Source organism: Limulus polyphemus, unplaced genomic scaffold, assembly GCF_000517525.1.
Source record: "Limulus polyphemus unplaced genomic scaffold, Limulus_polyphemus-2.1.2 Scaffold3621, whole genome shotgun sequence".
Taxonomy (NCBI): domain Eukaryota; kingdom Metazoa; phylum Arthropoda; class Merostomata; order Xiphosura; family Limulidae; genus Limulus; species Limulus polyphemus.
This window is the reverse complement of record NW_013669231.1, coordinates 1-11,553: the sequence shown is the minus strand read 5'-3', so window position 1 is coordinate 11,553 and position 11,553 is coordinate 1. Positions and strand designations below refer to the sequence as shown.

The window sequence follows — 11,553 nt, the reverse complement described above, 5'->3', positions numbered from 1 at the left end:
GACTAGCTCGCCTTCCCTCTAGTCTTACACTGCTAAATTAGGGACGGCTAGCGCAGATAGCCCTCGTGTAGCTTTGCGCGAAATTCAAAAACAAACAATATGTATATTTTTATTCACTGAAAAAAGGTGAAATTCGTGGTAGTTAGAAAATTCCCCGTTAGTCTGTAACTACAAATGTATAAAAAAAAATGTCTAGTTTGAAAACTTATAGGGATAAATAATGAAATAAACTTGTTTTATATAATTAACACCTGAAACCCGGTGATGCCTTTTACCGGCGAAACCAAACCATGGTCGTTAATAAATCAGGTATTCAATGAACACTGCAGAACAAATAAACACGACATGAACATAGAAAAACACCAACATATTAAGTAGAGAAACAAAGACAAACAAACGAAAAATCCAAGACGCCCTACTTATACAAAAACTCAAATCAAAATTGAACCAACGTAAAGGAACACCTTTATACATATATTAATCATCTAACTGCTACGCCCTCTACAATCTCGTACCTGTTCACACTCTCGTCCCTAAGATATGTGCCTAGTAACGGTTACTTTTAAACTGTCTTTGTTAACCTGAAGATGACCTAAGAAGGTCAAAACGTTGTTCTTGAACTTTATTTTAATTAAACTTTTTAATACCCATACCAGCCGTCTCCGATATACAAATGAGGTAAAACGTACAATTATCTTTGTTGTATTTTTCCTCTCAATTCTGTAACTAAATTCGGTATGTCTGCGGATTTACAACGCTATAGAAACCGGATTTCGAAACCCGTGGTGGGCAGAGCACAGATAGCCCATTGTGTAGCTTTGTGCTTCATTACAAACAAACAAACTGTAACTAACTTGACTTGTTTTGTTTTCAGAATTCAAATACGTTGTAGCGACACGTGTTCATCAACTCTAGCTACTGAAGTCGATCATATCTAATTACCAAATTCGATACGGTGCTTCATATACGGATACTTACTTATCATCAGCACACGGTTGTTTTCATGTTTTATTTTTAAATATGATAAACGTCACGTAAACTGTCTTATTGGTTTTTCAGTTGAATTCCAGTATAGTTCGCTCCAAAATCAATAGCGTTAATCAAGCGTTTGAATCTGAAACTGGTACAGTCTAACACACACTTTCACGTTAATTCTTGTCCACTCCATAACACACCCCTCTAGTGTATCTGTTTTGGGGGGGGGGGGAGGTGATTTGCTTTGATAAATATACACTCGGAGAAAACTGGTATACGGTGTATGCTTAATTGCTTGTGGCCGTATAACAAGAAATATTGTAGTCTTTGACAAACAGAATTAACAATAATCACGACGATGCGAGTGAAGACATTGTTAAAAAGTTTTGATCAAACGCATAGATCAGAACTAAAATAATGTAGGAGTATGATACACATTAATGAAAACTGCTGTTACGTGTAACAAACTGAATGTCTTAAATCAATAAACCAGCAAACTAAAACCTATCAATATTACAATGATTGTGTTGAGTCGTCATTTGGGCAATCTCGTTATTAACGATGTTTTCGGTCGTAATCCCAACATTAACCCATGAGATTTGGCTAACTTTGAGGTTTAGGTTAGTGATGAATCTTAACTTTAAGCCTAAATATAGAGTAATCTTCAGAAGTATGATATTGTAATTCAAAAAGTTAGAAAACCTATATTTTGAACACTATTACCAATAGCATTTAACGAAATTAACTAGAGAGAAACAGAACAGGGTCTACGGACTTACAACGTTACCCGGGTTTAGTTTTCTCCGAATTTCAGAGAAGATCATTTTTTTAAATTTTATTCTGTTGATTTGGACGTTTTTCGAAGATTATAAAGATACCAACTCCTTCCCTACAATTCCTTTTTTTTTCTTTTCGGGCTGTGTTAATGGCATTGACATATTTGCAACAGTGTACGCCCAACATTACAAACTAATGAATGCCAAAAAGGATAGGCCAAGAGTGGGCTTGTGGTTAACGTGCCCGGTCTGTGAATCTGAGAATTTGTGGTTCTAGAGTTGTGGTCGTAAAAATGCGCTCCGCACTGTGAAAGTCACAGTCAAACAAGTTCAGACAAGAGTAGTCCAAGAACTGGCGGTGGGTACTGTTGACTAACTAACTGCCTTCCCTTTAGTCTAATACTTGAAAATTAGATACGGCTATGAGCAAGTAACCTCATGTAGCTTTTCGCAAAATTCGGAATCATAAGTTACAAAAAAATCTTAAGAAAATGTACACCAGGCGGCCATCAGAAAAAGAATTCTGATGTTTGGTACTGGTTCATGAGTTTAGAACAGGCTCTACCGTGAAGTCGGTACTGGTTTATGAGTTTAGAACAGGCTGTATTGTGAAGTCGGTACTGGTTCATGAATTCAGAACAGGCTGTACCGTGAAGTTGGTACTGGTTCATGAGTTCAGAACAAGCTGTACCATGAAGTCTGTACTGGTTCATGAGTTCAGAACAAGCTGTACCGTGAAGTCTGTACTGGTTCATGAGTTCAGAACAAGCTGTACCGTGAAGTCGGTACTGGTTCATGAGTTCAGAACAAGCTGTACCGTGAAGTCGGTACTGGTTCATGAGTTCAGAACAAGCTGTACCGTGAAGTCGGTACTGGTTCATGAGTTCAGAACAAGCTGTACCGTGAAGCCGGTACTGGTTCATGAGTTCAGAACAAGCTGTACCGTGAAGTCGGTACTGGTTCATGAGTTCAGAACAAGTTGTACCGTGTGATTTTTCACTCTTAAGTTTTTTCGATTGTGTTGTTGTTGGAATAAGACACGAATATTGTTGTACAAACAAATGTGATAGATTTCGTATAAATGTAAGCACGTGACAAACATTGCGAGTGAAGAATTTGGGGGGGACTGTTTGGTTTATTGTTTGCGACAGATGGCGACAGAATATAGAACATGTGTAACTCGGTAGATAATCTATTTCCGGTTTAGTTTCATATATCCTGGGTATCCGTTTCTAAGGCTTTATATCAGTTTATAAAATTGATTCACGTTTTGAAGTGGAAAACAAGATGGGTAGGAGAAATGACAAGTTAGCTGTTTTCAACATTCATCATGGGTAATACAGTATTCATACACTAGTGCACGCCTTACTGCTGACACTTGTTATTAACTTGAACGTGTGGTGTTACACCAACTTACAGATGTCAGTTATTAATTGTTATGAGTACGAAATATTTTGGGTTCAATAAGTTATTCTACTCTGTTCTTGTGACGCTTATTTTTCATCTTTGTGTCGATTAAGATGAGCATGAAATTTATCATATTTAGAAAAAAAAAATATATATAAGTAACATGTATTTTTCTTGATGAAATATTTTCATTTCAAAGTTGCACGTTATTTCGTTTAAAATATTGGCTCGGCGACAAGCTTGAAGGCTTTTAACTCCAAAATTCACTGTTCGATTCTTGTGGCGGGAGGGGGGGGGCTAGTGTGGCGCAGTGCTTAGCGTGCTAGAATGTGAATCTGCGGATCCATGGTTCGCGTCCCATTGTCGCAAGATCGCTCGCTCTCCTCACTTTGGAGGATTACGTATGTTATAAGAGTGACGGGCAAATCCCTCTTTTCGATTAGTGTAGCCTAAGAGTTTTCGGTGGGGTGACGTTGACAAGTTAACTGGCTTTCCTCTACAGTTCAAAATTAGGGATGGCTAACGCAAAAAAAAATAATGTGTAGCTTTGCTCAAATATCCCAAACAACGAACTTGGTGGTGGACACAACATAGATAGATTTTAGGCTTAACAATAACAAACATTATAATAAGTGTTGAAAGTTGATTAACTCGGTGTTGTTCACACACTTTCTGACGTCATAACTTTACATAAAAAAATCACTTGTGTAATATTACGCAACTTTATTAGGAAGAAACCCCTGGAGAATATGCTAATTACGTTTTATGTACATCTTATAGTTTTTACTAAAAAATACTCACTTGTTTATCTTGTTTTATTTATTCCTTATTTTAGGCCTTATCGGAATTTGGTATTAGTGTTACGACAAAAGCTGAATGTAGGTCATTAAATCTGGTGCTCAGACTTCCGTACACGAGAATCAAATTCAGCGATTGAAAGTATTTATTTATTGCTTATTTAAGTACCTGTTTATATTTATATCCCCTTTACTCTCTTCCTCTCTAGTGTCTGTTTTGTTTCGTGTCTTGCGACTTTTGTTGTATTGTTTGAATAAATACCTGAACACTTCGTACAATATCTTAATTAATCATGCATACAGATAGATATCCTAATACAAATGAGTATTTTGTGAGTGCTAGAAGAAATATCAATCTTAAAATAATAAAAGAAACACAAGAAGTCTGCTACAGAAGAAACCGTTTACGTTAAATAACAAGAAGTCTGCCTACAGAAGAAACCGTTTACGTTAAATAACAAGAAGTCTACCTACAGAAGAAACCGTTTACGTTAAATAACAAGAAGTCTACCTACAGAAGAAACCGTTTACGTTAAATAACAAGTCTACCTACAGAAGAAACCGTTTACGTTAAATAACAACAAGTCTACCTACAGAAGAAACCGTTTACGTTAAATAACAAGAAGTCTGCCTACAGAAGAAACCGTTTACGTTAAATAACAAGAAGTCTATCTACAGAAGAAACCGTTTACGTTAGATAAAGAAGTCTACCTACAGAAGAAACCGTTTACGTTAAATAACAAAAAGTCTACTCACAGAAGAAACCGTTTGTGTGTGCAGAAGAGTATTAAAATTGAGATTTCTCACCTATTACTTATAACTTAACTGTAAGGCATGTCGGAATCGAAGAACCCATAATGCATTACTGCGAGCCAAGTTTCATATATGATTACATCTGTATTTTTATGTTTGAGCTTCTATATATTTCTTTGATAATTTTAATGGATTGCAACTGCGTATAGAAACAAAAGGAGACAACGTTGTCTTCTTCTATACTAAGGCCTGTTTCAGTAGAAGGCCTCAGTATAGAAACCTAAACGTTGTCTCCTAATAAGGGCTGCTTCAGTAGAAGGCCTCAGTACAGAAACCTAAACGTCGTCTTCTGCTATAATAAGGCCTGTTTCAGTAGAAGGCCTCGGTATAGAAACCTAAACGTTGTCTCCTACTAAGGGCTGCTTCAGTAGAAGGCCTCGGTATAGAAACCTAAACGTTGTCTCCTACTAAGGGCTGCTTCAGTAGAAGGCTTCAGTATAGAAGCCGAAACGTTGTCTCCTACTAAGGCCTGTTTCAGTAGAAGGCCTCAGTATAGAAACCTAAACGTTGTCTTCTGCTATACTAAGGCCTGTTTCAGTAGAAGGCCTCGGTATAGAAACCTAAACGTTGTCTCCTACTAAGGCCTGCTTCAGTAGAAGGCTTCAGTAGAGAAGCCAAAACGTTGTCTTCTTTTCTTTCTACAGGCAGCTGCAGTCCATCATAATTCTAAAACCTGTCCTAAGGAATTTGGATTTTAACTGCTCAACTTTTTGGGAGAAAGACTCGTAAGGACTTTATCGAAGTCCAACACACTACCGAGCCAGACTCGTAAGGACTTTATCGAAGTCCAACACACTACCGAGCCAGACTCGTAAGGACTTTATCGAAGTCCAACACACAACCGAGCCAGACTCGTAAGGACTTTATCGAAGTCCAACACACAACCGAGCCAGACTCGTAAGGACTTTATCGAAGTCCAACACACACCGAGCCAGACTCGTAAGAACTTTATCGAAGTCCAACACACTACCGAGCCAGACTCGTAAAGACTTTATCGAAGTCCAACACACAACCGAGCCAGACTCGTAAGGACTTTATCGAAGTCCAACACACTACCGAGCCAGACTCGTAAAGACTTTATCGAAGTCCAACACACTACCGAGCCAGAAAGCTTTTTTCCGATTAACCGACTACGTTATTAATTTTACTGCTCTATATAATGCAGATATCAACTGACTATCCCTCTCTGGAGAATGATTTTTCCAATGCTTATCGTATTTGATCAGTTAAAGATACGAGTAATATTTTTACAGAAATGTAACATGTTAAATGATCGAAAGCCGTTTCTTTTTCTTTAATGTTTCCCTAATATGTGCATAAGACATAGCTTTATAGAACATACGTGTCAGTAGACATGTTGTGGCTAATAAACTTTAGGGAAACGGGTATTTCGGTAAATAAGATAAAAAAAATTAATTACAGCAAAATATCGAGAAATCTTAGCAGTGTGCATCTAATACAAACAATGGCTGAAGGTAGGAACTGAACACTAAACAAATCACGCATGTATATATATATATATATACGCTTCATTTGCATATCTAACCTTATGAAGACGAACGTGACTACCTTTTCGTTGATAAGGCTAAAAAAAAAGTACTTTCTGTTAGACACGTTTTTTCTCGAGAATCTAGGAAATACCCTCCGCGACAATGCATTTCCAAACGTTGGAGTTAAGATAACTTGTACATTAGATACACATTGGATATCTTGTGTGATATTATTTTTTCGTTCCAAACCAGTCTGTCAAGTTTTGAAATGATCTGTCTGGTGAGAACACACGTACAGATATGCGGGTCAGGTTTTGTATAAATAGTACAATTTACTGCCCGTGTTTCTGTGAGAAAACGTGTCCGATTGGAGAATATATCCGTTATTTATCTGTCAACTATGTCAAGATTAATTTAAGTTGTGTGTGTGTGTGTGTATTTTTCACGCGGTTTTTTACGGTGGTAAAACACATTTATATAATATTTTATGAAATTTGTGGGTGTTGCTATAACAGTTAACCTGAAACAATTTCGTATACTATATTAAAATATAGGCTTAGAAGTACTCTTTCTTTTATCAATTGCCATATATATATAGATAGATAGATATAGATATAAAGAGAGAGAGAGATAGTTCAAAATTAGAATGTATGAATATTTGGACATTTTTATAAGTGTTTTTTTTTTTACTCGAACTTATAAAGATAGCAACACAAGCTCATGCATATAAGTTCATTCATTATTTATATGTCGCGTGTTGTTTTTTTATTGTTGTTAATATTGCACGTGTTCATTCATGTCACTGTCCTTTATTTCTGAAGGCGCACCCGTTCTCTCAATGCTCCCAGTCCAAACTACCAGTTCGGACCTTGTGGAAGAATAATGAAAAATTCGGCCATGGTCATGTAAGTACATCTCTGTTGTTTCGTGCGTCATACATTGTTATTGTGTTAGTTCGTAGTCAAGGTGAATGAAGTATCTGACGTTGCTTTAAACCTTATGTATACGTCCCATGTTTGGCTTGTAAAGTTTATTTGAGATAAATGATCTTTTGGACAAGATTAAGTCATCCTGATTCAGATCGAAAAAAATAAAATCGGTGAAATATATAAAAGTATAATAAGTTTAAATAGAAAATTTCCACCTGAACAACACCTTATAAACACGTAGACTAAACCTTAAGGTTCAAGTATAGCATCCCTAATTTGAAAATTACTAACCAGAGGGAGGCACTGCCGAATAACCGGATTGACTATCACTCGTAACGTTCTCACAGCTGAAATGGCAGAGAGTGTTGAAGTGACATCTCGTCTCGAATCCTGGATTCTTCAATCCATAGCCTTACACGGCCCATGAATTACACGTGAAAAATAAATCAAAGTATACTTTATTATATGTAGTCAAACCGTTATTCCAAACAGAAATGTACCCGCCTTCTAATCGTTTCCTTTACGTCCTCGTTGGGTTTTTTTATACAGTAAAGTTTTAAAATTAAAACGTAAACCGAACCAAAGATAATCTTTTCTAGGCTTAATTATTTGACTGGGAAAATAAAAATAATTTTAGTTTATTAGAAGTTCCAGCTGTGTATGATTTGTATTGAATTATCTTCATTTGTAGCCCCCCTAAGTGAAGCACCCCAGGGGCTCAGGGTAAGTCTGTAGGCTTATAACCTTAAAAACCGGGTTTCGATACCCGTGACGAGCACAGCACAGATAACCCATGGTGTAGCTATTTGCTTAACAATACACAAACATGCAAATGAATATTAAGTGAAATGTCCATCTAATTTGTTAAGTGCCGACGAGACCTTTCGTCCAATACCAGGGCTCATCAGGCCGGTGGTGATACGATGTCTAGGCTCTATTTATATCATCAATTGCATGAACAACAACTTAAATAATGCGAACTAGATTAAGTAAGTTAATTGTAATTATTATTAATTTTATTTAAGTCACAAATTAGTATTACGGTATGATTAAAACACGATATTATTATTATTAATACCAGTTAGCCACTTAAAACTCTTCCGTAAAATCAGTGGGGAAATGCCACAATAGTTCTAACGTTGATCTAACAACGTGACATGGTTTGCTCGAAAATATCAACTGGGCTTCTATAATCCACACACCAAGTCAGTGGGGAAATACCACAATAGTTCTAACGTTGATCTAACAACGTGACATGGTTTGCTCGAAAATATCAACTGGGCTTCTATAATCCACACACCAAGTTGGTGTTTCCGAGAACTACCCTGAAGTTGACCAATCCCCAATAGACCCATCCACCAAGTTTGGAGAAATTTACTGGGAAATAACCAGTGGGTTAAGCCTTCTAGTGGCTAATGTATTTTTAGGGGACCATCGATGGAATTGTGCGTATTTTATACAAGGAATTTTGACAATTTTGGTCATTAGTTTGTTGAAACAAGTGAAGTACCACTTTAGTGTGTCCACTTAATTTTTAAATAACAAGTCAAATTATTTTTCTGATATTTAAGTGACGTATAGCTCCCGTACTTTCGCTTTACTGTAGATTCACTGGAAGTATAGGGGGCGTAGTATTTCACTGGAGTATAGGGGACGTAGTGTGTATTAAAAACTGTGCGAATGTTTGCGCACTCTGCATATCGAGTGTGTAAAACATGATTTTTACAAAGGATTAATAAATAACACGTGATCTAGGAACCAGCTCTTGCATTATTCCGGCACTGACCACTGGACTCCAAATGACCCCACCCACCCCCATTGAGGTCGTGAGGATCACTATTAAAATATCCACAGGACCTCAAAAATCCATCGACCAAATTAGTGGACCTTGTACTAGGAAATAATATAGCTACCCCTCCCCACCCACCCCCAAACAAACCTATCCATCAAGTCGGGGTAGTTTGTTTGGACTCTTAAAAGTTTATCGATCTGTAAGCTGCCACGCTTTATTCGGGAAGAAGAAAACTCGACCTCTAAAAACTCACCTGTCGAGTTGCTGGATTGTGCTCAAGATTGTATGTACTATCGAACAACTGCTTCCTTCTCTAGCGTTTTTTTTTTCTCTTAATATTAACAATCCGGTAGGTGACTTTAACAGTTATTTTACAAATGAAATTAAGTGACCTAGTTATACAAATATTAGACGTTCTATAACCTTTATATATTTAGTTTTAATTTGTTTGTTTGAATTTCGCGAAAAGCTACATTAGAGCTATTCGCGTTTGCCGTCCCCAAATTTGAAATGATAGACTATATGTAAAGTAGCTAGTCAACAACACGCACCGCCAACTTCCAACTCTTGAACTGCTCTTTTCAGACCAGATAGCTGGTTTTGGCTGTCACTTTTATAATGCACTTGCTTTTGGTAACGGGACGCGAACCATGGAACCTCAGATCTACAAACAGGCACGCTAACCACTAAGAAATATAATTAATATATTATTTCGACTTAAATGAAAGATATCTTAACCAAGTACCACAATTGTATTTTTTGTATGAGGATGAGTCAGGTGACTGATATAAATATACACACTTGTATACTTTAATACGTTTACAACCAATACGCTATTAATAAGATTCACTTTTATCGTAAGATGTGTGTTCGTGAAATCTACGTCGTGTGAAAGAATGTCAGGGATTCGTTCCCGCGAAAACACGCCCAACTTTGGGATTTTAGATTAAGTGTGTGACCAAATCCAACTGTACGATCACAGAGGACAAGAGTAGCCCAAGAGTTGGCGAATGGTGATGTTGGTTAGCTGCCTTTCTTCTAGACCCCCCCCCCTTTAATGAAAAACTAGGGAAGATTGTGCGCAGAGAACCATTGTTTAGCCTTTGCGCGAGCGAGATTCTGAAACTATATTTATTTTTGTAATTTTTAAAATTAATAATCTACACTAATAAAATGTGTTTGTATCAGCGTACTAGAAATAATTGTTATTAGAAGGTATCGGGACGTATACGCAGGCGCAGACTGGCTTAACTGTCGCTAAGAACAGTACGTAGTTTTGTTATTGTTTTTATGGCAAACTTGTGGACCCCCCTTCTAGGTTTTTTTTTTTCCCGGGGTAAGATTTTAGCGTCCAGTCCGCCCCTGCGTATTTGACATGTATAATGATAATGGTTTGTACTTTGTTTTATAAATACTTAAACATTATGAGATTTTGTAATGAATATCTAAAACGGGAAATTCGCGCGCAGATGGTTTATGGTGCCATGTTAAAAAGTAGGAAGGGCGTGTGTGTGTTACATCATTTTTATTTTATTTTTTCAAGTAATCACACGAATATTTACGTGTAGAAAGTCAGCCCTAGCGGAAATGCACGAACTAGGCTATTTAAGTTTGGATAAATATTGATCACGGAACGTTTGTCATTGTTTGTAACATATTATAATTTTATTTGTGGGTTATTTATACATATAAGTGTGAGTGTTTGTCAGTCAGTTAATAAAACTTAAGAGAGAGAAAAATCACGCGTTCCTTTAAAATTCTTTAAAAAAAATCAAACTTTTTAAACTTTCCGTTCACTTGTTGTTGTTAAATTTCGCGCAAAGCTACACGAGGGCTATCTGCGCTACCCGTACCTAATTTAGCAGTGTAAGACTAGAGGGAAGGCAGCTAGTCATCACCACCCACCGCCAACTCTTGGGCTACTCTTGTACCAACGAATAGTAGGATTAACCGTCACATTATGACGCCTCCACTGCTGAAAGGGCGAGCATGTTTGGTATAACGGGAAATCGAACCCGCGACCCACAGATTGCGAGTCGAGTGCCCTAACCACCTGGCCATGCTGGTACCTTTTCGTTCAGAAAGACTTCTTCGGGCGAGATATAATATTTTAATATGTTTCAAAGATGAAAGAAATGTACATACTACTAATATGGTGAATATGCTGCTTTCAATCTCAAGAATCAATCATTCGCCGAAAAAAAGAAAAAACTATGTTTCAGCATGTCAAAGTTATGAAAGACCGAAATGAAATGTTATTTCGGTGTTTGTGTAAATTATATTTCTCAAATTAAGAAACGTAAAATCTCAAATAAAATAAAGAATGAATCAGAAAAGGGGGGGAGGGGTAGCTGCTTTCGGTATTTTTGTGAAACGTTTTAAACAAATCTGAAATACAAAACGGTGGATAAGAAACGACTACTTCTAATCAAACTACGAATTGTGCTACTGTAATTCGTGTTTACTGCACCAAGTTTCAAGATGGAGGCGACAGGCGCGGATCTTCTCGTGGAAATGAAAATGTATTGAATATCGGAGTGACAATTTTCATCAAGAAACCGTATTTTCTAAACA

General features: G+C 37.0%; 1 long non-coding RNA gene across 1 annotated transcript in view; it reads left to right on the top strand.

Moving 5' to 3' along the window:
• Positions 1–7,159, top strand: part of LOC111088366 — an 83,709-nt gene extending 76,550 nt beyond the window's left edge. Inside the window, exon 3 of the long non-coding RNA XR_002612901.1 lies at positions 7,080–7,159. This is a non-coding gene — a long non-coding RNA (uncharacterized LOC111088366). The remainder of the gene's footprint in view (positions 1–7,079) is intronic.
• Positions 7,160–11,553: the final 4,394 nt, after the last annotated feature.